The 27,833-nt window shown below is 47.5% G+C and overlaps 19 non-coding genes across 19 annotated transcripts; all 19 read right to left on the bottom strand.

Moving 5' to 3' along the window:
- Positions 1-25: 25 nt before the first annotated feature.
- Positions 26-98, bottom strand: TRNAV-CAC (transfer RNA valine (anticodon CAC)). The gene has a single exon. It is a non-coding gene; the product is annotated as a tRNA-Val (tRNA).
- Positions 99-1,901: 1,803 nt separating this feature from the next.
- On the bottom strand, positions 1,902-1,974 carry TRNAV-CAC (transfer RNA valine (anticodon CAC)). The gene has a single exon. It is a non-coding gene; the product is annotated as a tRNA-Val (tRNA).
- Positions 1,975-3,764: 1,790 nt separating this feature from the next.
- Positions 3,765-3,837, bottom strand: TRNAV-CAC (transfer RNA valine (anticodon CAC)). Its single transcript has one exon. It is a non-coding gene; the product is annotated as a tRNA-Val (tRNA).
- Positions 3,838-4,257: 420 nt separating this feature from the next.
- Positions 4,258-4,329, bottom strand: TRNAP-UGG (transfer RNA proline (anticodon UGG)). Its single transcript has one exon. It is a non-coding gene; the product is annotated as a tRNA-Pro (tRNA).
- Positions 4,330-5,672: 1,343 nt separating this feature from the next.
- TRNAV-CAC (transfer RNA valine (anticodon CAC)) lies at positions 5,673-5,756 on the bottom strand. The gene is given in 2 exon segments: positions 5,673-5,708; positions 5,720-5,756. It is a non-coding gene; the product is annotated as a tRNA-Val (tRNA).
- Positions 5,757-7,559: 1,803 nt separating this feature from the next.
- Positions 7,560-7,632, bottom strand: TRNAV-CAC (transfer RNA valine (anticodon CAC)). The gene has a single exon. It is a non-coding gene; the product is annotated as a tRNA-Val (tRNA).
- Positions 7,633-9,439: 1,807 nt separating this feature from the next.
- On the bottom strand, positions 9,440-9,512 carry TRNAV-CAC (transfer RNA valine (anticodon CAC)). The gene has a single exon. It is a non-coding gene; the product is annotated as a tRNA-Val (tRNA).
- A 420-nt stretch (positions 9,513-9,932) lies between these two features.
- Positions 9,933-10,004, bottom strand: TRNAP-UGG (transfer RNA proline (anticodon UGG)). Its single transcript has one exon. It is a non-coding gene; the product is annotated as a tRNA-Pro (tRNA).
- A 1,379-nt stretch (positions 10,005-11,383) lies between these two features.
- On the bottom strand, positions 11,384-11,456 carry TRNAV-CAC (transfer RNA valine (anticodon CAC)). Its single transcript has one exon. It is a non-coding gene; the product is annotated as a tRNA-Val (tRNA).
- Positions 11,457-13,259: 1,803 nt separating this feature from the next.
- Positions 13,260-13,332, bottom strand: TRNAV-CAC (transfer RNA valine (anticodon CAC)). The gene has a single exon. It is a non-coding gene; the product is annotated as a tRNA-Val (tRNA).
- A 3,652-nt stretch (positions 13,333-16,984) lies between these two features.
- Positions 16,985-17,057, bottom strand: TRNAV-CAC (transfer RNA valine (anticodon CAC)). The gene has a single exon. It is a non-coding gene; the product is annotated as a tRNA-Val (tRNA).
- Positions 17,058-17,478: 421 nt separating this feature from the next.
- TRNAP-UGG (transfer RNA proline (anticodon UGG)) lies at positions 17,479-17,550 on the bottom strand. The gene has a single exon. It is a non-coding gene; the product is annotated as a tRNA-Pro (tRNA).
- A 1,311-nt stretch (positions 17,551-18,861) lies between these two features.
- Positions 18,862-18,934, bottom strand: TRNAV-CAC (transfer RNA valine (anticodon CAC)). Its single transcript has one exon. It is a non-coding gene; the product is annotated as a tRNA-Val (tRNA).
- Positions 18,935-20,737: 1,803 nt separating this feature from the next.
- TRNAV-CAC (transfer RNA valine (anticodon CAC)) lies at positions 20,738-20,810 on the bottom strand. Its single transcript has one exon. It is a non-coding gene; the product is annotated as a tRNA-Val (tRNA).
- Positions 20,811-22,614: 1,804 nt separating this feature from the next.
- Positions 22,615-22,687, bottom strand: TRNAV-CAC (transfer RNA valine (anticodon CAC)). The gene has a single exon. It is a non-coding gene; the product is annotated as a tRNA-Val (tRNA).
- Positions 22,688-24,490: 1,803 nt separating this feature from the next.
- TRNAV-CAC (transfer RNA valine (anticodon CAC)) lies at positions 24,491-24,562 on the bottom strand. Its single transcript has one exon. It is a non-coding gene; the product is annotated as a tRNA-Val (tRNA).
- A 420-nt stretch (positions 24,563-24,982) lies between these two features.
- On the bottom strand, positions 24,983-25,054 carry TRNAP-UGG (transfer RNA proline (anticodon UGG)). The gene has a single exon. It is a non-coding gene; the product is annotated as a tRNA-Pro (tRNA).
- A 1,311-nt stretch (positions 25,055-26,365) lies between these two features.
- On the bottom strand, positions 26,366-26,438 carry TRNAV-CAC (transfer RNA valine (anticodon CAC)). The gene has a single exon. It is a non-coding gene; the product is annotated as a tRNA-Val (tRNA).
- Positions 26,439-26,858: 420 nt separating this feature from the next.
- Positions 26,859-26,930, bottom strand: TRNAP-UGG (transfer RNA proline (anticodon UGG)). Its single transcript has one exon. It is a non-coding gene; the product is annotated as a tRNA-Pro (tRNA).
- Positions 26,931-27,833: the final 903 nt, after the last annotated feature.

Raw genomic sequence — 27,833 nt, 5'->3', positions numbered from 1 at the left:
TTTTGTGTAAAATGCCAGCAGAGAGTGTTTCTGCCCGGTCTCGAACCGGGGACCTTTCGCATGTGAGGCAAACGTGATAACCACTACACTACAGAAACAGCTGCTTGCTCACCTTTGTAGGGACTGGGAGAACAGGTGCAAAGGGCAGTGCAAGTGGACCTGCTTAAAGACTAATCAAATGCCTTGCGCCTGAAGCTCACACAATCCAGCCTAAAACATACGTCCTATCAAGCATGCGCACATATACAAATATGCCAGCTGAGGGCCTATGCAGCGTACAGAGGGAAGGACATATTTCCACTTTGAGATCGGACGGCCAAAACTCACAAGCAAATCAAGGAATGTTACTGAGAGCTAACAGAGAACACAAAGTGCTTGTCGCAAGGACATGGCACGCAAAGAGGTTCAGGAAGTGAATTGTTCATCGACTACTGCTTACCGAGAAAACCAGAGAGTCTGTCCAATGAAAATAACATTGAAAAAACAAAAAATAGGAGCTCAAGTTAACCACCTTGATTGGGCTCGTCCGGGATTTGAACCCCGGACCTCTCGCACCCAAAGCGAGAATCATACCCCTAGACCAACGAGCCACGGTCCTTTGAGCATTTGACGGAATTGTCCTCAGCGTTTGCACCCCCCTTAGGATTCGAGGCCAAGAATGCCTATTCCTGAAGTTTGTTCCTGCCGCTGAAAGCCTTGTCGGTGTATGAGCCAAATGAATGCCCCAGTCGGCACGCTCTGACTGTCTTCACAGGTCTCCTCCTCATCCCGAAGGTTGGTGGCCCATTGACATCAGGGTGGAAGGTGCTTGCGATACACTGTTCCTTCCTTCCTTCCTTCCTTTATTCCTCTTATGCTGTTTATGTAATAAGAGGGGACGATACACAGAAGAGAGAAAGTGGCCCAACACACTAGACTAGCAGTCTTCTGATCAATCTGCAGCTGGCAAGGTGGGGGAGAGCCTTTATTTTGCACCTGCTGGGATCTGCATTGGCAGAAGCTCTGAGGGCTGGGCCTTTCCTTTTGCCTGTAAAAACAAAAAGCAGCCCTCCTCCCTCCAGCCCTGAGAGCATGGGCGTGACACTGGAAAAAGCAGCATCTCCCCTTTGGTAAAGATGACCATTGCACAGCTGCTCACTCAGAGCTCGATCGTGCTCGATCAGGCGAGATATATTTAGGTCACCAGCAAAGTCTGTTCTCTTTTCTTGCGTAGGGTGAGCATTCACAGAGCCCAGCTTCGTTGACAAGAGTGCAAAAGGTGTATACTAAAAGCTTTCTGCTTTACTTGAGCGCCATGGCCGTTATTATATTTTGGCTGCTCCAAGCAATCTCTGTCCAGCCGATGCAAATTTCCAGCTCAAATTTTCCCAGCACTCAAAAAGTCCCTCCTCCCGCCAGCTCTGCTTTCAGGAAGTTCAGCAGAAGCAGTCCAACTTCTGTTCCCACTTCAGAGGAAAAGCTTTCTCGGGCCAGAGAAAGCCAGGGAATCACTGTACCGGCAAGTGCATTTCTTACAACTGGTAATCCCTCAGAACACAGAAATGAAGAAGCTGTATATGAAAATGTATTATTTCTTTGGTACACTAACCTATGTAACTAATATGGACCATTTCAGAGGACGGAGCGGACCCAACTGTGATCCCAGAGACCCAAATACCCAGCAGTAGGGAAAATAAATCCTCTCTGTGCTCTGCAACATTACATACACAAAATGCAAGCGCGTGCATTTTTTTATTGGCCCCATATACAGAATACATGTGAGGATGCTTGCCTTCCCAGTGTATTTCTCAAGCTCTTGAGAGCATATGCTATTTCCATGGGAACGCAAATAAGTTCATACTTTACATTTGTGTGTGACAAAAGGGGAAAAAAACTATTTTGTGTAAAATGCCAGCAGAGAGTGTTTCTGCCCGGTCTCGAACCGGGGACCTTTCGCGTGTGAGGCGAACGTGATAACCACTACACTACAGAAACAGCTGCTTGCTCACCTTTGTAGGGACTGGGAGAACAGGTGCAAAGGGCAGTGCAAGTGGACCTGCTTAAAGACTAATCAAATGCCTTGCGCCTGAAGCTCACACAATCCAGCCTAAAACATACGTCCTATCAAGCATGCGCACATATACAAGTATGCCAGCTGAGGGCCTATGCAGCGTACAGAGGGAAGGACATATTTCCACTTTGAGATCGGACGGCCAAAACTCACAAGCAAATCAAGGAATGTTACTGAGAGCTAACAGAGAACACAAAGTGCTTGTCGCAAGGACATGGCACGCAAAGAGGTTCAGGAAGTGAATTGTTCATCGACTACTGCTTACCGAGAAAACCAGAGAGTCTGTCCAATGAAAATAACATTGAAAAAACAAAAAAAAGGAGCTCAAGTTAACCACCTTGATTGGGCTCGTCCGGGACCTCTCGCACCCAAAGCGAGAATCATACCCCTAGACCAACGAGCCACGGTCCTTTGAGCATTTGACGGAATTGTCCTCAGCGTTTGCACCCCCCTTAGGATTCGAGGCCAAGAATGCCTATTCCTGAAGTTTGTTCCTGCCGCTGAAAGCCTTGTCGGTGTATGAGCCAAATGAATGCCCCAGTCGGCACGCTCTGACTGTCTTCACAGGTCTCCTCCTCATCCCGAAGGTTGGTGGCCCATTGACATCAGGGTGGAAGGTGCTTGCGATACACTGTTCCTTCCTTCCTTCCTTCCTTTATTCCTCTTATGCTGTTTATGTAATAAGAGGGGACGATACACAGAAGAGAGAAAGTGGCCCAACACACTAGACTAGCAGTCTTCTGATCAATCTGCAGCTGGCAAGGTGGGGGAGAGCCTTTATTTTGCACCTGCTGGGATCTGCATTGGCAGAAGCTCTGAGGGCTGGGCCTTTCCTTTTGCCTGTAAAAACAAAAAGCAGCCCTCCTCCCTCCAGCCCTGAGAGCATGGGCGTGACACTGGAAAAAGCAGCATCTCCCCTTTGGTAAAGATGACCATTGCACAGCTGCTCACTCAGAGCTCGATCGTGCTCGATCAGGCGAGATATATTTAGGTCACCAGCAAAGTCTGTTCTCTTTTCTTGCGTAGGGTGAGCATTCACAGAGCCCAGCTTCGTTGACAAGAGTGCAAAAGGTGTATACTAAAAGCTTTCTGCTTTACTTGAGCGCCATGGCCGTTATTATATTTTGGCTGCTCCAAGCAATCTCTGTCCAGCCGATGCAAATTTCCAGCTCAAATTTTCCCAGCACTCAAAAAGTCCCTCCTCCCGCCAGCTCTGCTTTCAGGAAGTTCAGCAGAAGCAGTCCAACTTCTGTTCCCACTTCAGAGGAAAAGCTTTCTCGGGCCAGAGAAAGCCAGGGAATCACTGTACCGGCAAGTGCATTTCTTACAACTGGTAATCCCTCAGAACACAGAAATGAAGAAGCTGTATATGAAAATGTATTATTTCTTTGGTACACTAACCTATGTAACTAATATGGACCATTTCAGAGGACGGAGCGGACCCAACTGTGATCCCAGAGACCCAAATACCCAGCAGTAGGGAAAATAAATCCTCCCTGTGCTCTGCAACATTACATACACAAAATGCAAGCGCGTGCATTTTTTTATTGGCCCCATATACAGAATACATGTGAGGATGCTTGCCTTCCCAGTGTATTTCTCAAGCTCTTGAGAGCATATGCTATTTCCATGGGAACGCAAATAAGTTCATACTTTACATTTGTGTGTGACAAAAGGGGAAAAAAACTATTTTGTGTAAAATGCCAGCAGAGAGTGTTTCTGCCCGGTCTCGAACCGGGGACCTTTCGCGTGTGAGGCGAACGTGATAACCACTACACTACAGAAACAGCTGCTTGCTCACCTTTGTAGGGACTGGGAGAACAGGTGCAAAGGGCAGTGCAAGTGGACCTGCTTAAAGACTAATCAAATGCCTTGCGCCTGAAGCTCACACAATCCAGCCTAAAACATACGTCCTATCAAGCATGCGCACATATACAAGTATGCCAGCTGAGGGCCTATGCAGCGTACAGAGGGAAGGACATATTTCCACTTTGAGATCGGACGGCCAAAACTCACAAGCAAATCAAGGAATGTTACTGAGAGCTAACAGAGAACACAAAGTGCTTGTCGCAAGGACATGGCACGTAAAGAGGTTCAGGAAGTGAATTGTTCATCGACTACTGCTTACCGAGAAAACCAGAGAGTCTGTCCAATGAAAATAACATTGAAAAAACAAAAAAAAGGAGCTCAAGTTAACCACCTTGATTGGGCTCGTCCGGGATTTGAACCCGGGACCTCTCGCACCCAAAGCGAGAATCATACCCCTAGACCAACGAGCCACGGTCCTTTGAGCATTTGACGGAATTGTCCTCAGCGTTTGCACCCCCCTTAGGATTCGAGGCCAAGAATGCCTATTCCTGAAGTTTGTTCCTGCCGCTGAAAGCCTTGTCGGTGCATGAGCCAAATGAATGCCCCAGTCGGCACGCTCTGACTGTCTTCACAGGTCTCCTCCTCATCCCGAAGGTTGGTGGCCCATTGACATCAGGGTGGAAGGTGCTTGCGATACACTGTTCCTTCCTTCCTTCCTTCCTTCCTTCCTTCCTTCCTTCCTTCCTTCCTTCCTTTATTCCTCTTATGCTGTTTATGTAATAAGAGGGGACGATACACAGAAGAGAGAAAGTGGCCCAACACACTAGACTAGCAGTCTTCTGATCAATCTGCAGCTGGCAAGGTGGGGGAGAGCCTTTATTTTGCACCTGCTGGGATCTGCATTGGCAGAAGCTCTGAGGGCTGGGCCTTTCCTTTTGCCTGTAAAAACAAAAAGCAGCCCTCCTCCCTCCAGCCCTGAGAGCATGGGCGTGACACTGGAAAAAGCAGCATCTCCCCTTTGGTAAAGATGACGATTGCACAGCTGCTCACTCAGAGCTCGATCGTGCTCGATCAGGCGAGATATATTTAGGTCACCAGCAAAGTCTGTTCTCTTTTCTTGCGTAGGGTGAGCATTCACAGAGCCCAGCTTCGTTGACAAGAGTGCAAAAGGTGTATACTAAAAGCTTTCTGCTTTACTTGAGCGCCATGGCCGTTATTATATTTTGGCTGCTCCAAGCAATCTCTGTCCAGCCGATGCAAATTTCCAGCTCAAATTTTCCCAGCACTCAAAAAGTCCCTCCTCCCGCCAGCTCTACTTTCAGGAAGTTCAGCAGAAGCAGTCCAACTTCTGTTCCCACTTCAGAGGAAAAGCTTTCTCGGGCCAGAGAAAGCCAGGGAATCACTGTACCGGCAAGTGCATTTCTTACAACTGGTAATCCCTCAGAACACAGAAATGAAGAAGCTGTATATGAAAATGTATTATTTCTTTGGTACACTAACCTATGTAACTAATATGGACCATTTCAGAGGACGGAGCGGACCCAACTGTGATCCCAGAGACCCAAATACCCAGCAGTAGGGAAAATAAATCCTCCCTGTGCTCTGCAACATTACATACACAAAATGCAAGCGCGTGCATTTTTTTATTGGCCCCATATACAGAATACATGTGAGGATGCTTGCCTTCCCAGTGTATTTCTCAAGCTCTTGAGAGCATATGCTATTTCCATGGGAACGCAAATAAGTTCATACTTTACATTTGTGTGTGACAAAAGGGGAAAAAAACTATTTTGTGTAAAATGCCAGCAGAGAGTGTTTCTGCCCGGTCTCGAACCGGGGACCTTTCGCGTGTGAGGCGAACGTGAGGCGAACGTGATAACCACTACACTACAGAAACAGCTGCTTGCTCACCTTTGTAGGGACTGGGAGAACAGGTGCAAAGGGCAGTGCAAGTGGACCTGCTTAAAGACTAATCAAATGCCTTGCGCCTGAAGCTCACACAATCCAGCCTAAAACATACGTCCTATCAAGCATGCGCACATATACAAATATGCCAGCTGAGGGCCTATGCAGCGTACAGAGGGAAGGACATATTTCCACTTTGAGATCGGACGGCCAAAACTCACAAGCAAATCAAGGAATGTTACTGAGAGCTAACAGAGAACACAAAGTGCTTGTCGCAAGGACATGGCACGCAAAGAGGTTCAGGAAGTGAATTGTTCATCGACTACTGCTTACCGAGAAAACCAGAGAGTCTGTCCAATGAAAATAACATTGAAAAAACAAAAAATAGGAGCTCAAGTTAACCACCTTGATTGGGCTCGTCTGGGATTTGAACCCGGGACCTCTCGCACCCAAAGCGAGAATCATACCCCTAGACCAACGAGCCACGGTCCTTTGAGCATTTGACGGAATTGTCCTCAGCGTTTGCACCCCCCTTAGGATTCGAGGCCAAGAATGCCTATTCCTGAAGTTTGTTCCTGCCGCTGAAAGCCTTGTCGGTGTATGAGCCAAATGAATGCCCCAGTCGGCACGCTCTGACTGTCTTCACAGGTCTCCTCCTCATCCCGAAGGTTGGTGGCCCATTGACATCAGGGTGGAAGGTGCTTGCGATACACTGTTCCTTCCTTCCTTCCTTCCTTTATTCCTCTTATGCTGTTTATGTAATAAGAGGGGACGATACACAGAAGAGAGAAAGTGGCCCAACACACTAGACTAGCAGTCTTCTGATCAATCTGCAGCTGGCAAGGTGGGGGAGAGCCTTTATTTTGCACCTGCTGGGATCTGCATTGGCAGAAGCTCTGAGGGCTGGGCCTTTCCTTTTGCCTGTAAAAACAAAAAGCAGCCCTCCTCCCTCCAGCCCTGAGAGCATGGGCGTGACACTGGAAAAAGCAGCATCTCCCCTTTGGTAAAGATGACCATTGCACAGCTGCTCACTCAGAGCTCGATCGTGCTCGATCAGGCGAGATATATTTAGGTCACCAGCAAAGTCTGTTCTCTTTTCTTGCGTAGGGTGAGCATTCACAGAGCCCAGCTTCGTTGACAAGAGTGCAAAAGGTGTATACTAAAAGCTTTCTGCTTTACTTGAGCGCCATGGCCGTTATTATATTTTGGCTGCTCCAAGCAATCTCTGTCCAGCCGATGCAAATTTCCAGCTCAAATTTTCCCAGCACTCAAAAAGTCCCTCCTCCCGCCAGCTCTGCTTTCAGGAAGTTCAGCAGAAGCAGTCCAACTTCTGTTCCCACTTCAGAGGAAAAGCTTTCTCGGGCCAGAGAAAGCCAGGGAATCACTGTACCGGCAAGTGCATTTCTTACAACTGGTAATCCCTCAGAACACAGAAATGAAGAAGCTGTATATGAAAATGTATTATTTCTTTGGTACACTAACCTATGTAACTAATATGGACCATTTCAGAGGACGGAGCTGACCCAACTGTGATCCCAGAGACCCAAATACCCAGCAGTAGGGAAAATAAATCCTCTCTGTGCTCTGCAACATTACATACACAAAATGCAAGCGCGTGCATTTTTTTATTGGCCCCATATACAGAATACATGTGAGGATGCTTGCCTTCCCAGTGTATTTCTCAAGCTCTTGAGAGCATATGCTATTTCCATGGGAACGCAAATAAGTTCATACTTTACATTTGTGTGTGACAAAAGGGGAAAAAAACTATTTTGTGTAAAATGCCAGCAGAGAGTGTTTCTGCCCGGTCTCGAACCAGGGACCTTTCGCGTGTGAGGCGAATGTGATAACCACTACACTACAGAAACAGCTGCTTGCTCACCTTTGTAGGGACTCGGAGAACAGGTGCAAAGGGCAGTGCAAGTGGACCTGCTTAAAGACTAATCAAATGCCTTGCGCCTGAAGCTCACACAATCCAGCCTAAAACATACGTCCTATCAAGCATGCGCACATATACAAGTATGCCAGCTGAGGGCCTATGCAGCGTACAGAGGGAAGGACATATTTCCACTTTGAGATTGGATGGCCAAAACTCACAAGCAAATCAAGGAATGTTACTGAGAGCTAACAGAGAACACAAAGTGCTTGTCGCAAGGACATGGCATGCAAAGAGGTTCAGGAAGTGAATTGTTCATCGACTACTGCTTACCGAGAAAACCAGAGAGTCTGTCCAATGAAAATAACATTGAAAAAACAAAAAAAAGGAGCTCAAGTTAACCACCTTGATTGGGCTCGTCAGGGATTTGAACCCGGGACCTCTCGCACCCAAAGCGAGAATCATACCCCTAGACCAACGAGCCACGGTCCTTTGAGTATTTGACGGAATTGTCCTCAGCGTTTGCACCCCCCTTAGGATTCGAGGCCAAGAATGCCTATTCCTGAAGTTTGTTCCTGCCGCTGAAAGCCTTGTCGGTGCATGAGCCAAATGAATGCCCCAGTCGGCACGCTCTGACTGTCTTCACAGGTCTCCTCCTCATCCCGAAGGTTGGTGGCCCATTGACATCAGGGTGGAAGGTGCTTGCGATACACTGTTCCTTCCTTCCTTCCTTCCTTCCTTTATTCCTCTTATGCTGTTTATGTAATAAGAGGGGACGATACACAGAAGAGAGAAAGTGGCCCAACACACTAGACTAGCAGTCTTCTGATCAATCTGCAGCTGGCAAGGTGGGGGAGAGCCTTTATTTTGCACCTGCTGGGATCTGCATTGGCAGAAGCTCTGAGGGCTGGGCCTTTCCTTTTGCCTGTAAAAACAAAAAGCAGCCCTCCTCCCTCCAGCCCTGAGAGCATGGGCGTGACACTGGAAAAAGCAGCATCTCCCCTTTGGTAAAGATGACGATTGCACAGCTGCTCACTCAGAGCTCGATCGTGCTCGATCAGGCGAGATATATTTAGGTCACCAGCAAAGTCTGTTCTCTTTTCTTGCGTAGGGTGAGCATTCACAGAGCCCAGCTTCGTTGACAAGAGTGCAAAAGGTGTATACTAAAAGCTTTCTGCTTTACTTGAGCGCCATGGCCGTTATTATATTTTGGCTGCTCCAAGCAATCTCTGTCCAGCCGATGCAAATTTCCAGCTCAAATTTTCCCAGCACTCAAAAAGTCCCTCCTCCCGCCAGCTCTGCTTTCAGGAAGTTCAGCAGAAGCAGTCCAACTTCTGTTCCCACTTCAGAGGAAAAGCTTTCTCGGGCCAGAGAAAGCCAGGGAATCACTGTACCGGCAAGTGCATTTCTTACAACTGGTAATCCCTCAGAACACAGAAATGAAGAAGCTGTATATGAAAATGTATTATTTCTTTGGTACACTAACCTATGTAACTAATATGGACCATTTCAGAGGACGGAGCGGACCCAACTGTGATCCCAGAGACCCAAATACCCAGCAGTAGGGAAAATAAATCCTCCCTGTGCTCTGCAACATTACATACACAAAATGCAAGCGCGTGCATTTTTTTATTGGCCCCATATACAGAATACATGTGAGGATGCTTGCCTTCCCAGTGTATTTCTCAAGCTCTTGAGAGCATATGCTATTTCCATGGGAACGCAAATAAGTTCATACTTTACATTTGTGTGTGACAAAAGGGGAAAATAACTATTTTGTGTAAAATGCCAGCAGAGAGTGTTTCTGCCCGGTCTCGAACCGGGGACCTTTCGCGTGTGAGGCGAACGTGAAAACCACTACACTACAGAAACAGCTGCTTGCTCACCTTTGTAGGGACTGGGAGAACAGGTGCAAAGGGCAGTGCAAGTGGACCTGCTTAAAGACTAATCAAATGCCTTGCGCCTGAAGCTCACACAATCCAGCCTAAAACATACGTCCTATCAAGCATGCGCACATATACAAGTATGCCAGCTGAGGGCCTATGCAGCGTACAGAGGGAAGGACATATTTCCACTTTGAGATCGGACGGCCAAAACTCACAAGCAAATCAAGGAATGTTACTGAGAGCTAACAGAGAACACAAAGTGCTTGTCGCAAGGACATGGCACGTAAAGAGGTTCAGGAAGTGAATTGTTCATCGACTACTGCTTACCGAGAAAACCAGAGAGTCTGTCCAATGAAAATAACATTGAAAAAACAAAAAAAAGGAGCTCAAGTTAACCACCTTGATTGGGCTCGTCCGGGATTTGAACCCGGGACCTCTCGCACCCAAAGCGAGAATCATACCCCTAGACCAACGAGCCACGGTCCTTTGAGCATTTGACGGAATTGTCCTCAGCGTTTGCACCCCCCTTAGGATTCGAGGCCAAGAATGCCTATTCCTGAAGTTTGTTCCTGCCGCTGAAAGCCTTGTCGGTGCATGAGCCAAATGAATGCCCCAGTCGGCACGCTCTGACTGTCTTCACAGGTCTCCTCCTCATCCCGAAGGTTGGTGGCCCATTGACATCAGGGTGGAAGGTGCTTGCGATACACTGTTCCTTCCTTCCTTCCTTCCTTCCTTCCTTCCTTCCTTCCTTCCTTCCTTCCTTCCTTCCTTCCTTCCTTCCTTCCTTCCTTCCTTCCTTTATTCCTCTTATGCTGTTTATGTAATAAGAGGGGACGATACACAGAAGAGAGAAAGTGGCCCAACACACTAGACTAGCAGTCTTCTGATCAATCTGCAGCTGGCAAGGTGGGGGAGAGCCTTTATTTTGCACCTGCTGGGATCTGCATTGGCAGAAGCTCTGAGGGCTGGGCCTTTCCTTTTGCCTGTAAAAACAAAAAGCAGCCCTCCTCCCTCCAGCCCTGAGAGCATGGGCGTGACACTGGAAAAAGCAGCATCTCCCCTTTGGTAAAGATGACGATTGCACAGCTGCTCACTCAGAGCTCGATCGTGCTCGATCAGGCGAGATATATTTAGGTCACCAGCAAAGTCTGTTCTCTTTTCTTGCGTAGGGTGAGCATTCACAGAGCCCAGCTTCGTTGACAAGAGTGCAAAAGGTGTATACTAAAAGCTTTCTGCTTTACTTGAGCGCCATGGCCGTTATTATATTTTGGCTGCTCCAAGCAATCTCTGTCCAGCCGATGCAAATTTCCAGCTCAAATTTTCCCAGCACTCAAAAAGTCCCTCCTCCCGCCAGCTCTGCTTTCAGGAAGTTCAGCAGAAGCAGTCCAACTTCTGTTCCCACTTCAGAGGAAAAGCTTTCTCGGGCCAGAGAAAGCCAGGGAATCACTGTACCGGCAAGTGCATTTCTTACAACTGGTAATCCCTCAGAACACAGAAATGAAGAAGCTGTATATGAAAATGTATTATTTCTTTGGTACACTAACCTATGTAACTAATATGGACCATTTCAGAGGACGGAGCGGACCCAACTGTGATCCCAGAGACCCAAATACCCAGCAGTAGGGAAAATAAATCCTCCCTGTGCTCTGCAACATTACATACACAAAATGCAAGCGCGTGCATTTTTTTATTGGCCCCATATACAGAATACATGTGAGGATGCTTGCCTTCCCAGTGTATTTCTCAAGCTCTTGAGAGCATATGCTATTTCCATGGGAACGCAAATAAGTTCATACTTTACATTTGTGTGTGACAAAAGGGGAAAAAAACTATTTTGTGTAAAATGCCAGCAGAGAGTGTTTCTGCCCGGTCTCGAACCGGGGACCTTTCGCGTGTGAGGCGAACGTGATAACCACTACACTACAGAAACAGCTGCTTGCTCACCTTTGTAGGGACTGGGAGAACAGGTGCAAAGGGCAGTGCAAGTGGACCTGCTTAAAGACTAATCAAATGCCTTGCGCCTGAAGCTCACACAATCCAGCCTAAAACATACGTCCTATCAAGCATGCGCACATATACAAATATGCCAGCTGAGGGCCTATGCAGCGTACAGAGGGAAGGACATATTTCCACTTTGAGATCGGACGGCCAAAACTCACAAGCAAATCAAGGAATGTTACTGAGAGCTAACAGAGAACACAAAGTGCTTGTCGCAAGGACATGGCACGCAAAGAGGTTCAGGAAGTGAATTGTTCATCGACTACTGCTTACCGAGAAAACCAGAGAGTCTGTCCAATGAAAATAACATTGAAAAAACAAAAAATAGGAGCTCAAGTTAACCACCTTGATTGGGCTCGTCTGGGATTTGAACCCGGGACCTCTCGCACCCAAAGCGAGAATCATACCCCTAGACCAACGAGCCACGGTCCTTTGAGCATTTGACGGAATTGTCCTCAGCGTTTGCACCCCCCTTAGGATTCGAGGCCAAGAATGCCTATTCCTGAAGTTTGTTCCTGCCGCTGAAAGCCTTGTCGGTGTATGAGCCAAATGAATGCCCCAGTCGGCACGCTCTGACTGTCTTCACAGGTCTCCTCCTCATCCCGAAGGTTGGTGGCCCATTGACATCAGGGTGGAAGGTGCTTGCGATACACTGTTCCTTCCTTCCTTCCTTCCTTTATTCCTCTTATGCTGTTTATGTAATAAGAGGGGACGATACACAGAAGAGAGAAAGTGGCCCAACACACTAGACTAGCAGTCTTCTGATCAATCTGCAGCTGGCAAGGTGGGGGAGAGCCTTTATTTTGCACCTGCTGGGATCTGCATTGGCAGAAGCTCTGAGGGCTGGGCCTTTCCTTTTGCCTGTAAAAACAAAAAGCAGCCCTCCTCCCTCCAGCCCTGAGAGCATGGGCGTGACACTGGAAAAAGCAGCATCTCCCCTTTGGTAAAGATGACCATTGCACAGCTGCTCACTCAGAGCTCGATCGTGCTCGATCAGGCGAGATATATTTAGGTCACCAGCAAAGTCTGTTCTCTTTTCTTGCGTAGGGTGAGCATTCACAGAGCCCAGCTTCGTTGACAAGAGTGCAAAAGGTGTATACTAAAAGCTTTCTGCTTTACTTGAGCGCCATGGCCGTTATTATATTTTGGCTGCTCCAAGCAATCTCTGTCCAGCCGATGCAAATTTCCAGCTCAAATTTTCCCAGCACTCAAAAAGTCCCTCCTCCCGCCAGCTCTGCTTTCAGGAAGTTCAGCAGAAGCAGTCCAACTTCTGTTCCCACTTCAGAGGAAAAGCTTTCTCGGGCCAGAGAAAGCCAGGGAATCACTGTACCGGCAAGTGCATTTCTTACAACTGGTAATCCCTCAGAACACAGAAATGAAGAAGCTGTATATGAAAATGTATTATTTCTTTGGTACACTAACCTATGTAACTAATATGGACCATTTCAGAGGACGGAGCTGACCCAACTGTGATCCCAGAGACCCAAATACCCAGCAGTAGGGAAAATAAATCCTCTCTGTGCTCTGCAACATTACATACACAAAATGCAAGCGCGTGCATTTTTTTATTGGCCCCATATACAGAATACATGTGAGGATGCTTGCCTTCCCAGTGTATTTCTCAAGCTCTTGAGAGCATATGCTATTTCCATGGGAACGCAAATAAGTTCATACTTTACATTTGTGTGTGACAAAAGGGGAAAAAAACTATTTTGTGTAAAATGCCAGCAGAGAGTGTTTCTGCCCGGTCTCGAACCAGGGACCTTTCGCGTGTGAGGCGAATGTGATAACCACTACACTACAGAAACAGCTGCTTGCTCACCTTTGTAGGGACTCGGAGAACAGGTGCAAAGGGCAGTGCAAGTGGACCTGCTTAAAGACTAATCAAATGCCTTGCGCCTGAAGCTCACACAATCCAGCCTAAAACATACGTCCTATCAAGCATGCGCACATATACAAGTATGCCAGCTGAGGGCCTATGCAGCGTACAGAGGGAAGGACATATTTCCACTTTGAGATTGGATGGCCAAAACTCACAAGCAAATCAAGGAATGTTACTGAGAGCTAACAGAGAACACAAAGTGCTTGTCGCAAGGACATGGCATGCAAAGAGGTTCAGGAAGTGAATTGTTCATCGACTACTGCTTACCGAGAAAACCAGAGAGTCTGTCCAATGAAAATAACATTGAAAAAACAAAAAAAAGGAGCTCAAGTTAACCACCTTGATTGGGCTCGTCAGGGATTTGAACCCGGGACCTCTCGCACCCAAAGCGAGAATCATACCCCTAGACCAACGAGCCACGGTCCTTTGAGTATTTGACGGAATTGTCCTCAGCGTTTGCACCCCCCTTAGGATTCGAGGCCAAGAATGCCTATTCCTGAAGTTTGTTCCTGCCGCTGAAAGCCTTGTCGGTGCATGAGCCAAATGAATGCCCCAGTCGGCACGCTCTGACTGTCTTCACAGGTCTCCTCCTCATCCCGAAGGTTGGTGGCCCATTGACATCAGGGTGGAAGGTGCTTGCGATACACTGTTCCTTCCTTCCTTCCTTCCTTTATTCCTCTTATGCTGTTTATGTAATAAGAGGGGACGATACACAGAAGAGAGAAAGTGGCCCAACACACTAGACTAGCAGTCTTCTGATCAATCTGCAGCTGGCAAGGTGGGGGAGAGCCTTTATTTTGCACCTGCTGGGATCTGCATTGGCAGAAGCTCTGAGGGCTGGGCCTTTCCTTTTGCCTGTAAAAACAAAAAGCAGCCCTCCTCCCTCCAGCCCTGAGAGCATGGGCGTGACACTGGAAAAAGCAGCATCTCCCCTTTGGTAAAGATGACGATTGCACAGCTGCTCACTCAGAGCTCGATCGTGCTCGATCAGGCGAGATATATTTAGGTCACCAGCAAAGTCTGTTCTCTTTTCTTGCGTAGGGTGAGCATTCACAGAGCCCAGCTTCGTTGACAAGAGTGCAAAAGGTGTATACTAAAAGCTTTCTGCTTTACTTGAGCGCCATGGCCGTTATTATATTTTGGCTGCTCCAAGCAATCTCTGTCCAGCCGATGCAAATTTCCAGCTCAAATTTTCCCAGCACTCAAAAAGTCCCTCCTCCCGCCAGCTCTGCTTTCAGGAAGTTCAGCAGAAGCAGTCCAACTTCTGTTCCCACTTCAGAGGAAAAGCTTTCTCGGGCCAGAGAAAGCCAGGGAATCACTGTACCGGCAAGTGCATTTCTTACAACTGGTAATCCCTCAGAACACAGAAATGAAGAAGCTGTATATGAAAATGTATTATTTCTTTGGTACACTAACCTATGTAACTAATATGGACCATTTCAGAGGACGGAGCGGACCCAACTGTGATCCCAGAGACCCAAATACCCAGCAGTAGGGAAAATAAATCCTCCCTGTGCTCTGCAACATTACATACACAAAATGCAAGCGCGTGCATTTTTTTATTGGCCCCATATACAGAATACATGTGAGGATGCTTGCCTTCCCAGTGTATTTCTCAAGCTCTTGAGAGCATATGCTATTTCCATGGGAACGCAAATAAGTTCATGCTTTACATTTGTGTGTGACAAAAGGGGAAAAAAACTATTTTGTGTAAAATGCCAGCAGAGAGTGTTTCTGCCCGGTCTCGAACCGGGGACCTTTGAACGTGATAACCACTACACTACAGAAACAGCTGCTTGCTCACCTTTGTAGGGACTGGGAGAACAGGTGCAAAGGGCAGTGCAAGTGGACCTGCTTAAAGACTAATCAAATGCCTTGCGCCTGAAGCTCACACAATCCAGCCTAAAACATACGTCCTATCAAGCATGCGCACATATACAAGTATGCCAGCTGAGGGCCTATGCAGCGTACAGAGGGAAGGACATATTTCCACTTTGAGATCGGACGGCCAAAACTCACAAGCAAATCAAGGAATGTTACTGAGAGCTAACAGAGAACACAAAGTGCTTGTCGCAAGGACATGGCACGCAAAGAGGTTCAGGAAGTGAATTGTTCATCGACTACTGCTTACCGAGAAAACCAGAGAGTCTGTCCAATGAAAATAACATTGAAAAAACAAAAAATAGGAGCTCAAGTTAACCACCTTGATTGGGCTCGACCTCTCGCACCCAAAGCGAGAATCATACCCCTAGACCAACGAGCCACGGTCCTTTGAGCATTTGACGGAATTGTCCTCAGCGTTTGCACCCCCCTTAGGATTCGAGGCCAAGAATGCCTATTCCTGAAGTTTGTTCCTGCCGCTGAAAGCCTTGTCGGTGCATGAGCCAAATGAATGCCCCAGTCGGCACGCTCTGACTGTCTTCACAGGTCTCCTCCTCATCCCGAAGGTTGGTGGCCCATTGACATCAGGGTGGAAGGTGCTTGCGATACACTGTTCCTTCCTTCCTTCCTTCCTTCCTTTATTCCTCTTATGCTGTTTATGTAATAAGAGGGGACGATACACAGAAGAGAGAAAGTGGCCCAACACACTAGACTAGCAGTCTTCTGATCAGTCTGCAGCTGGCAAGGTGGGGGAGAGCCTTTATTTTGCACCTGCTGGGATCTGCATTGGCAGAAGCTCTGAGGGCTGGGCCTTTCCTTTTGCCTGTAAAAACAAAAAGCAGCCCTCCTCCCTCCAGCCCTGAGAGCATGGGCGTGACACTGGAAAAAGCAGCATCTCCCCTTTGGTAAAGATGACGATTGCACAGCTGCTCACTCAGAGCTCGATCGTGCTCGATCAGGCGAGATATATTTAGGTCACCAGCAAAGTCTGTTCTCTTTTCTTGCGTAGGGTGAGCATTCACAGAGCCCAGCTTCGTTGACAAGAGTGCAAAAGGTGTATACTAAAAGCTTTCTGCTTTACTTGAGCGCCATGGCCGTTATTATATTTTGGCTGCTCCAAGCAATCTCTGTCCAGCCGATGCAAATTTCCAGCTCAAATTTTCCCAGCACTCAAAAAGTCCCTCCTCCCGCCAGCTCTGCTTTCAGGAAGTTCAGCAGAAGCAGTCCAACTTCTGTTCCCACTTCAGAGGAAAAGCTTTCTCGGGCCAGAGAAAGCCAGGGAATCACTGTACCGGCAAGTGCATTTCTTACAACTGGTAATCCCTCAGAACACAGAAATGAAGAAGCTGTATATGAAAATGTATTATTTCTTTGGTACACTAACCTATGTAACTAATATGGACCATTTCAGAGGACGGAGCGGACCCAACTGTGATCCCAGAGACCCAAATACCCAGCAGTAGGGAAAATAAATCCTCCCTGTGCTCTGCAACATTACATACACAAAATGCAAGCGCGTGCATTTTTTTATTGGCCCCATATACAGAATACATGTGAGGATGCTTGCCTTCCCAGTGTATTTCTCAAGCTCTTGAGAGCATATGCTATTTCCATGGGAACGCAAATAAGTTCATACTTTACATTTGTGTGTGACAAAAGGGGAAAAAAACTATTTTGTGTAAAATGCCAGCAGAGAGTGCTTCTGCCCGGTCTCGAACCGGGGACCTTTCGCGTGTGAGGCGAACGTGATAACCACTACACTACAGAAACAGCTGCTTGCTCACCTTTGTAGGGACTGGGAGAACAGGTGCAAAGGGCAGTGCAAGTGGACCTGCTTAAAGACTAATCAAATGCCTTTGCGCCTGAAGCTCACACAATCCAGCCTAAAACATACGTCCTATCAAGCATGCGCACATATACAAGTATGCCAGCTGAGGGCCTATGCAGCGTACAGAGGGAAGGACATATTTCCACTTTGAGATCGGACGGCCAAAACTCACAAGCAAATCAAGGAATGTTACTGAGAGCTAACAGAGAACACAAAGTGCTTGTCGCAAGGACATGGCACGCAAAGAGGTTCAGGAAGTGAATTGTTCATCGACTACTGCTTACCGAGAAAACCAGAGAGTCTGTCCAATGAAAATAACATTGAAAAAACAAAAAATAGGAGCTCAAGTTAACCACCTTGATTGGGCTCGTCCGGGATTTGAACCCGGGACCTCTCGCACCCAAAGCGAGAATCATACCCCTAGACCAACGAGCCACGGTCCTTTGAGCATTTGACGGAATTGTCCTCAGCGTTTGCACCCCCCTTAGGATTCGAGGCCAAGAATGCCTATTCCTGAAGTTTGTTCCTGCCGCTGAAAGCCTTGTCGGTGTATGAGCCAAATGAATGCCCCAGTCGGCACGCTCTGACTGTCTTCACAGGTCTCCTCCTCATCCCGAAGGTTGGTGGCCCATTGACATCAGGGTGGAAGGTGCTTGCGATACACTGTTCCTTCCTTCCTTCCTTCCTTTATTCCTCTTATGCTGTTTATGTAATAAGAGGGGACGATACACAGAAGAGAGAAAGTGGCCCAACACACTAGACTAGCAGTCTTCTGATCAATCTGCAGCTGGCAAGGTGGGGGAGAGCCTTTATTTTGCACCTGCTGGGATCTGCATTGGCAGAAGCTCTGAGGGCTGGGCCTTTCCTTTTGCCTGTAAAAACAAAAAGCAGCCCTCCTCCCTCCAGCCCTGAGAGCATGGGCGTGACACTGGAAAAAGCAGCATCTCCCCTTTGGTAAAGATGACCATTGCACAGCTGCTCACTCAGAGCTCGATCGTGCTCGATCAGGCGAGATATATTTAGGTCACCAGCAAAGTCTGTTCTCTTTTCTTGCGTAGGGTGAGCATTCACAGAGCCCAGCTTCGTTGACAAGAGTGCAAAAGGTGTATACTAAAAGCTTTCTGCTTTACTTGAGCGCCATGGCCGTTATTATATTTTGGCTGCTCCAAGCAATCTCTGTCCAGCCGATGCAAATTTCCAGCTCAAATTTTCCCAGCACTCAAAAAGTCCCTCCTCCCGCCAGCTCTGCTTTCAGGAAGTTCAGCAGAAGCAGTCCAACTTCTGTTCCCACTTCAGAGGAAAAGCTTTCTCGGGCCAGAGAAAGCCAGGGAATCACTGTACCGGCAAGTGCATTTCTTACAACTGGTAATCCCTCAGAACACAGAAATGAAGAAGCTGTATATGAAAATGTATTATTTCTTTGGTACACTAACCTATGTAACTAATATGGACCATTTCAGAGGACGGAGCGGACCCAACTGTGATCCCAGAGACCCAAATACCCAGCAGTAGGGAAAATAAATCCTCTCTGTGCTCTGCAACATTACATACACAAAATGCAAGCGCGTGCATTTTTTTATTGGCCCCATATACAGAATACATGTGAGGATGCTTGCCTTCCCAGTGTATTTCTCAAGCTCTTGAGAGCATATGCTATTTCCATGGGAACGCAAATAAGTTCATACTTTACATTTGTGTGTGACAAAAGGGGAAAAAAACTATTTTGTGTAAAATGCCAGCAGAGAGTGTTTCTGCCCGGTCTCGAACCGGGGACCTTTCGCGTGTGAGGCGAACGTGATAACCACTACACTACAGAAACAGCTGCTTGCTCACCTTTGTAGGGACTCGGAGAACAGGTGCAAAGGGCAGTGCAAGTGGACCTGCTTAAAGACTAATCAAATGCCTTGCGCCTGAAGCTCACACAATCCAGCCTATAACATACGTCCTATCAAGCATGCGCACATATACAAGTATGCCAGCTGAGGGCCTATGCAGCGTACAGAGGGAAGGACATATTTCCACTTTGAGATTGGATGGCCAAAACTCACAAGCAAATCAAGGAATGTTACTGAGAGCTAACAGAGAACACAAAGTGCTTGTCGCAAGGACATGGCATGCAAAGAGGTTCAGGAAGTGAATTGTTCATCGACTACTGCTTACCGAGAAAACCAGAGAGTCTGTCCAATGAAAATAACATTGAAAAAACAAAAAAAAGGAGCTCAAGTTAACCACCTTGATTGGGCTCGTCAGGGATTTGAACCCGGGACCTCTCGCACCCAAAGCGAGAATCATACCCGTAGACAAACGAGCCACGGTCCTTTGAGTATTTGATGGAATTGTCCTCAGCGTTTGCACCCCCCTTAGGATTCGAGGCCAAGAATGCCTATTCCTGAAGTTTGTTCCTGCCGCTGAAAGCCTTGTCGGTGCATGAGCCAAATGAATGCCCCAGTCGGCACGCTCTGACTGTCTTCACAGGTCTCCTCCTCATCCCGAAGGTTGGTGGCCCATTGACATCAGGGTGGAAGGTGCTTGCGATACACTGTTCCTTCCTTCCTTCCTTCCTTTATTCCTCTTATGCTGTTTATGTAATAAGAGGGGACGATACACAGAAGAGAGAAAGTGGCCCAACACACTAGACTAGCAGTCTTCTGATCAATCTGCAGCTGGCAAGGTGGGGGAGAGCCTTTATTTTGCACCTGCTGGGATCTGCATTGGCAGAAGCTCTGAGGGCTGGGCCTTTCCTTTTGCCTGTAAAAACAAAAAGCAGCCCTCCTCCCTCCAGCCCTGAGAGCATGGGCGTGACACTGGAAAAAGCAGCATCTCCCCTTTGGTAAAGATGACCATTGCACAGCTGCTCACTCAGAGCTCGATCATGCTCGATCAGGCGAGATATATTTAGGTCACCAGCAAAGTCTGTTCTCTTTTCTTGCGTAGGGTGAGCATTCACAGAGCCCAGCTTCGTTGACAAGAGTGCAAAAGGTGTATACTAAAAGCTTTCTGCTTTACTTGAGCGCCATGGCCGTTATTATATTTTGGCTGCTCCAAGCAATCTCTGTCCAGCCGATGCAAATTTCCAGCTCAAATTTTCCCAGCACTCAAAAAGTCCCTCCTCCCGCCAGCTCTGCTTTCACGAAGTTCAGCAGAAGCAGTCCAACTTCTGTTCCCACTTCAGAGGAAAAGCTTTCTCGGGCCAGAGAAAGCCAGGGAATCACTGTACCGGCAAGTGCATTTCTTACAACTGGTAATCCCTCAGAACACAGAAATGAAGAAGCTGTATATGAAAATGTATTATTTCTTTGGTACACTAACCTATGTAACTAATATGGACCATTTCAGAGGACGGAGCGGACCCAACTGTGATCCCAGAGACCCAAATACCCAGCAGTAGGGAAAATAAATCCTCCCTGTGCTCTGCAACATTACATACACAAAATGCAAGCGCGTGCATTTTTTTATTGGCCCCATATACAGAATACATGTGAGGATGCTTGCCTTCCCAGTGTATTTCTCAAGCTCTTGAGAGCATATGCTATTTCCATGGGAACGCAAATAAGTTCATACTTTACATTTGTGTGTGACAAAAGGGGAAAAAAACTATTTTGTGTAAAATGCCAGCAGAGAGTGTTTCTGCCCGGTCTCGAACCGGGGACCTTTCGCGTGTGAGGCGAACGTGATAACCACTACACTACAGAAACAGCTGCTTGCTCACCTTTGTAGGGACTGGGAGAACAGGTGCAAAGGGCAGTGCAAGTGGACCTGCTTAAAGACTAATCAAATGCCTTGCGCCTGAAGCTCACACAATCCAGCCTAAAACATACGTCCTATCAAGCATGCGCACATATACAAGTATGCCAGCTGAGGGCCTATGCAGCGTACAGAGGGAAGGACATATTTCCACTTTGAGATCGGACGGCCAAAACTCACAAGCAAATCAAGGAATGTTACTGAGAGCTAACAGAGAACACAAAGTGCTTGTCGCAAGGACATGGCACGCAAAGAGGTTCAGGAAGTGAATTGTTCATCGACTACTGCTTACCGAGAAAACCAGAGAGTCTGTCCAATGAAAATAACATTGAAAAAACAAAAAAAAAGGAGCTCAAGTTAACCACCTTGATTGGGCTCGTCAGGGATTTGAACCCGGGACCTCTCGCACCCAAAGCGAGAATCATACCCCTAGACCAACGAGCCACGGTCCTTTGAGTTTTTGACGGAATTGTCCTCAGCGTTTGCACCCCCCTTAGGATTCGAGGCCAAGAATGCCTATTCCTGAAGTTTGTTCCTGCCGCTGAAAGCCTTGTCGGTGCATGAGCCAAATGAATGCCCCAGTCGGCACGCTCTGACTGTCTTCACAGGTCTCCTCCTCATCCCGAAGGTTGGTGGCCCATTGACATCAGGGTGGAAGGTGCTTGCGATACACTGTTCCTTCCTTCCTTCCTTCCTTTATTCCTCTTATGCTGTTTATGTAATAAGAGGGGACGATACACAGAAGAGAGAAAGTGGCCCAACACACTAGACTAGCAGTCTTCTGATCAATCTGCAGCTGGCAAGGTGGGGGAGAGCCTTTATTTTGCACCTGCTGGGATCTGCATTGGCAGAAGCTCTGAGGGCTGGGCCTTTCCTTTTGCCTGTAAAAACAAAAAGCAGCCCTCCTCCCTCCAGCCCTGAGAGCATGGGCGTGACACTGGAAAAAGCAGCATCTCCCCTTTGGTAAAGATGACGATTGCACAGCTGCTCACTCAGAGCTCGATCGTGCTCGATCAGGCGAGATATATTTAGGTCACCAGCAAAGTCTGTTCTCTTTTCTTGCGTAGGGTGAGCATTCACAGAGCCCAGCTTCGTTGACAAGAGTGCAAAAGGTGTATACTAAAAGCTTTCTGCTTTACTTGAGCGCCATGGCCGTTATTATATTTTGGCTGCTCCAAGCAATCTCTGTCCAGCCGATGCAAATTTCCAGCTCAAATTTTCCCAGCACTCAAAAAGTCCCTCCTCCCGCCAGCTCTGCTTTCAGGAAGTTCAGCAGAAGCAGTCCAACTTCTGTTCCCACTTCAGAGGAAAAGCTTTCTCGGGCCAGAGAAAGCCAGGGAATCACTGTACCGGCAAGTGCATTTCTTACAACTGGTAATCCCTCAGAACACAGAAATGAAGAAGCTGTATATGAAAATGTATTATTTCTTTGGTACACTAACCTATGTAACTAATATGGACCATTTCAGAGGACGGAGCGGACCCAACTGTGATCCCAGAGACCCAAATACCCAGCAGTAGGGAAAATAAATCCTCTCTGTGCTCTGCAACATTACATACACAAAATGCAAGCGCGTGCATTTTTTTATTGGCCCCATATACAGAATACATGTGAGGATGCTTGCCTTCCCAGTGTATTTCTCAAGCTCTTGAGAGCATATGCTATTTCCATGGGAACGCAAATAAGTTCATACTTTACATTTGTGTGTGACAAAAGGGGAAAAAAACTATTTTGTGTAAAATGCCAGCAGAGAGTGTTTCTGCCCGGTCTCGAACCGGGGACCTTTCGCGTGTGAGGCGAACGTGATAACCACTACACTACAGAAACAGCTGCTTGCTCACCTTTGTAGGGACTCGGAGAACAGGTGCAAAGGGCAGTGCAAGTGGACCCGCTTAAAGACTAATCAAATGCCTTGCGCCTGAAGCTCACACAATCCAGCCTAAAACATACGTCCTATCAAGCATGCGCACATATACAAGTATGCCAGCTGAGGGCCTATGCAGCGTACAGAGGGAAGGACATATTTCCACTTTGAGATCGGACGGCCAAAACTCACAAGCAAATCAAGGAATGTTACTGAGAGCTAACAGAGAACACAAAGTGCTTGTCGCAAGGACATGGCATGCAAAGAGGTTCAGGAAGTGAATTGTTCATCGACTACTGCTTACCGAGAAAACCAGAGAGTCTGTCCAATGAAAATAACATTGAAAAAACAAAAAAAAGGAGCTCAAGTTAACCACCTTGATTGGGCTCGTCCGAAATTTGAACCCGGGACCTCTCGCACCCAAAGCGAGAATCATACCCCTAGACCAATGAGCCACGGTCCTTTGAGCATTTGACGGAATTGTCCTCAGCGTTTGCACCCCCCTTAGGATTCGAGGCCAAGAATGCCTATTCCTGAAGTTTGTTCCTGCCGCTGAAAGCCTTGTCGGTGTATGAGCCAAATGAATGCCCCAGTCGGCACGCTCTGACTGTCTTCACAGGTCTCCTCCTCATCCCGAAGGTTGGTGGCCCATTGACATCAGGGTGGAAGGTGCTTGCGATACACTGTTCCCTCCTTCCTTCCTTCCTTTATTCCTCTTATGCTGTTTATGTAATAAGAGGGGACGATACACAGAAGAGAGAAAGTGGCCCAACACACTAGACTAGCAGTCTTCTGATCAATCTGCAGCTGGCAAGGTGGGGGAGAGCCTTTATTTTGCACCTGCTGGGATCTGCATTGGCAGAAGCTCTGAGGGCTGGGCCTTTCCTTTTGCCTGTAAAAACAAAAAGCAGCCCTCCTCCCTCCAGCCCTGAGAGCATGGGCGTGACACTGGAAAAAGCAGCATCTCCCCTTTGGTAAAGATGACGATTGCACAGCTGCTCACTCAGAGCTCGATCGTGCTCGATCAGGCGAGATATATTTAGGTCACCAGCAAAGTCTGTTCTCTTTTCTTGCGTAGGGTGAGCATTCACAGAGCCCAGCTTCGTTGACAAGAGTGCAAAAGGTGTATACTAAAAGCTTTCTGCTTTACTTGAGCGCCATGGCCGTTATTATATTTTGGCTGCTCCAAGCAATCTCTGTCCAGCCGATGCAAATTTCCAGCTCAAATTTTCCCAGCACTCAAAAAGTCCCTCCTCCCGCCAGCTCTGCTTTCAGGAAGTTCAGCAGAAGCAGTCCAACTTCTGTTCCCACTTCAGAGGAAAAGCTTTCTCGGGCCAGAGAAAGCCAGGGAATCACTGTACCGGCAAGTGCATTTCTTACAACTGGTAATCCCTCAGAACACAGAAATGAAGAAGCTGTATATGAAAATGTATTATTTCTTTGGTACACTAACCTATGTAACTAATATGGACCATTTCAGAGGACGGAGCGGACCCAACTGTGATCCCAGAGACCCAAATACCCAGCAGTAGGGAAAATAAATCCTCCCTGTGCTCTGCAACATTACATACACAAAATGCAAGCGCGTGCATTTTTTTATTGGCCCCATATACAGAATACATGTGAGGATGCTTGCCTTCCCAGTGTATTTCTCAAGCCCTTGAGAGCATATGCTATTTCCATGGGAACGCAAATAAGTTCATACTTTACATTTGTGTGTGACAAAAGGGGAAAAAAACTATTTTGTGTAAAATGCCAGCAGAGAGTGTTTCTGCCCGGTCTCGAACCGGGACCTTTCGCGTGTGAGGCGAACGTGATAACCACTACACTACAGAAACAGCTGCTTGCTCACCTTTGTAGGGACTGGGAGAACAGGTGCAAAGGGCAGTGCAAGTGGACCTGCTTAAAGACTAATCAAATGCCTTGCGCCTGAAGCTCACACAATCCAGCCTAAAACATACGTCCTATCAAGCATGCGCACATATACAAGTATGCCAGCTGAGGGCCTATGCAGCGTACAGAGGGAAGGACATATTTCCACTTTGAGATCGGACGGCCAAAACTCACAAGCAAATCAAGGAATGTTACTGAGAGCTAACAGAGAACACAAAGTGCTTGTCGCAAGGACATGGCACGCAAAGAGGTTCAGGAAGTGAATTGTTCATCGACTACTGCTTACAGAGAAAACCAGAGAGTCTGTCCAATGAAAATAACATTGAAAAAACAAAAAATAGGAGCTCAAGTTAACCACCTTGATTGGGCTCGTCCGGGATTTGAACCCGGGACCTCTCGCACCCAAAGCGAGAATCATACCCCTAGACTAACGAGCCACGGTCCTTTGAGCATTTGACGGAATTGTCCTCAGCGTTTGCACCCCCCTTAGGATTCGAGGCCAAGAATGCCTATTCCTGAAGTTTGTTCCTGCCGCTGAAAGCCTTGTCGGTGCATGAGCCAAATGAATGCCCCAGTCGGCACGCTCTGACTGTCTTCACAGGTCTCCTCCTCATCCCGAAGGTTGGTGGCCCATTGACATCAGGGTGGAAGGTGCTTGCGATACACTGTTCCTTCCTTCCTTCCTTCCTTTATTCCTCTTATGCTGTTTATGTAATAAGAGGGGACGATACACAGAAGAGAGAAAGTGGCCCAACACACTAGACTAGCAGTCTTCTGATCAATCTGCAGCTGGCAAGGTGGGGGAGAGCCTTTATTTTGCACCTGCTGGGATCTGCATTGGCAGAAGCTCTGAGGGCTGGGCCTTTCCTTTTGCCTGTAAAAACAAAAAGCAGCCCTCCTCCCTCCAGCCCTGAGAGCATGGGCGTGACACTGGAAAAAGCAGCATCTCCCCTTTGGTAAAGATGACGATTGCACAGCTGCTCACTCAGAGCTCGATCGTGCTCGATCAGGCGAGATATATTTAGGTCACCAGCAAAGTCTGTTCTCTTTTCTTGCGTAGGGTGAGCATTCACAGAGCCCAGCTTCGTTGACAAGAGTGCAAAAGGTGTATACTAAAAGCTTTCTGCTTTACTTGAGCGCCATGGCCGTTATTATATTTTGGCTGCTCCAAGCAATCTCTGTCCAGCCGATGCAAATTTCCAGCTCAAATTTTCCCAGCACTCAAAAAGTCCCTGCTCCCGCCAGCTCTGCTTTCAGGAAGTTCAGCAGAAGCAGTCCAACTTCTGTTCCCACTTCAGAGGAAAAGCTTTCTCGGGCCAGAGAAAGCCAGGGAATCACTGTACCGGCAAGTGCATTTCTTACAACTGGTAATCCCTCAGAACACAGAAATGAAGAAGCTGTATATGAAAATGTATTATTTCTTTGGTACACTAACCTATGTAACTAATATGGACCATTTCAGAGGACGGAGCGGACCCAACTGTGATCCCAGAGACCCAAATACCCAGCAGTAGGGAAAATAAATCCTCCCTGTGCTCTGCAACATTACATACACAAAATGCAAGCGCGTGCATTTTTTTATTGGCCCCATATACAGAATACATGTGAGGATGCTTGCCTTCCCAGTGTATTTCTCAAGCTCTTGAGAGCATATGCTATTTCCATGGGAACGCAAATAAGTTCATACTTTACATTTGTGTGTGACAAAAGGGGAAAAAAACTATTTTGTGTAAAATGCCAGCAGAGAGTGTTTCTGCCCGGTCTCGAACCGGGGACCTTTCGCGTGTGAGGCAAACGTGATAACCACTACACTACAGAAACAGCTGCTTGCTCACCTTTGTAGGGACTCGGAGAACAGGTGCAAAGGGCAGTGCAAGTGGACCTGCTTAAAGACTAATCAAATGCCTTGCGCCTGAAGCTCACACAATCCAGCCTAAAACATACGTCCTATCAAGCATGCGCACATATACAAGTATGCCAGCTGAGGGCGTATGCAGCGTACAGAGGGAAGGACATATTTCCACTTTGAGATCGGACGGCCAAAACTCACAAGCAAATCAAGGAATGTTACTGAGAGCTAACAGAGAACACAAAGTGCTTGTCGCAAGGACATGGCATGCAAAGAGGTTCAGGAAGTGAATTGTTCATCGACTACTGCTTACCGAGAAAACCAGAGAGTCTGTCCAATGAAAATAACATTGAAAAAACAAAAAAAAAGAGCTCAAGTTAACCACCTTGATTGGGCTCGTCCGGGATTTGAACCCGGGACCTCTCACACCCAAAGCGAGAATCATACCCCTAGACCAACGAGCCACGGTCCTTTGAGCATTTGACGGAATTGTCCTCAGCGTTTGCACCCCCCTTAGGATTCGAGGCCAAGAATGCCTATTCCTGAAGTTTGTTCCTGCCGCTGAAAGCCTTGTCGGTGCATGAGCCAAATGAATGCCCCAGTCGGCACGCTCTGACTGTCTTCACAGGTCTCCTCCTCATCCCGAAGGTTGGTGGCCCATTGACATCAGGGTGGAAGGTGCTTGCGATACACTGTTCCTTCCTTCCTTCCTTCCTTTATTCCTCTTATGCTGTTTATGTAATAAGAGGGGACGATACACAGAAGAGAGAAAGTGGCCCAACACACTAGACTAGCAGTCTTCTGATCAATCTGCAGCTGGCAAGGTGGGGGAGAGCCTTTATTTTGCACCTGCTGGGATCTGCATTGGCAGAAGCTCTGAGGGCTGGGCCTTTCCTTTTGCCTGTAAAAACAAAAAGCAGCCCTCCTCCCTCCAGCCCTGAGAGCATGGGCGTGACACTGGAAAAAGCAGCATCTCCCCGTTGGTAAAGATGACGATTGCACAGCTGCTCACTCAGAGCTCGATCGTGCTCGATCAGGCGAGATATATTTAGGTCACCAGCAAAGTCTGTTCTCTTTTCTTGCGTAGGGTGAGCATTCACAGAGCCCAGCTTCGTTGACAAGAGTGCAAAAGGTGTATACTAAAAGCTTTCTGCTTTACTTGAGCGCCATGGCCGTTATTATATTTTGGCTGCTCCAAGCAATCTCTGTCCAGCCGATGCAAATTTCCAGCTCAAATTTTCCCAGCACTCAAAAAGTCCCTCCTCCCGCCAGCTCTGCTTTCAGGAAGTTCAGCAGAAGCAGTCCAACTTCTGTTCCCACTTCAGAGGAAAAGCTTTCTCGGGCCAGAGAAAGCCAGGGAATCACTG

The sequence above is a fragment of the Ambystoma mexicanum genome, chromosome 2q, assembly GCF_040938575.1.
Source record: "Ambystoma mexicanum isolate Mex_15411 chromosome 2q, UKY_AmexF1_1, whole genome shotgun sequence".
Classification (NCBI taxonomy): domain Eukaryota; kingdom Metazoa; phylum Chordata; class Amphibia; order Caudata; family Ambystomatidae; genus Ambystoma; species Ambystoma mexicanum.
This window is presented reverse-complemented; position numbering and strand designations above follow the sequence as displayed.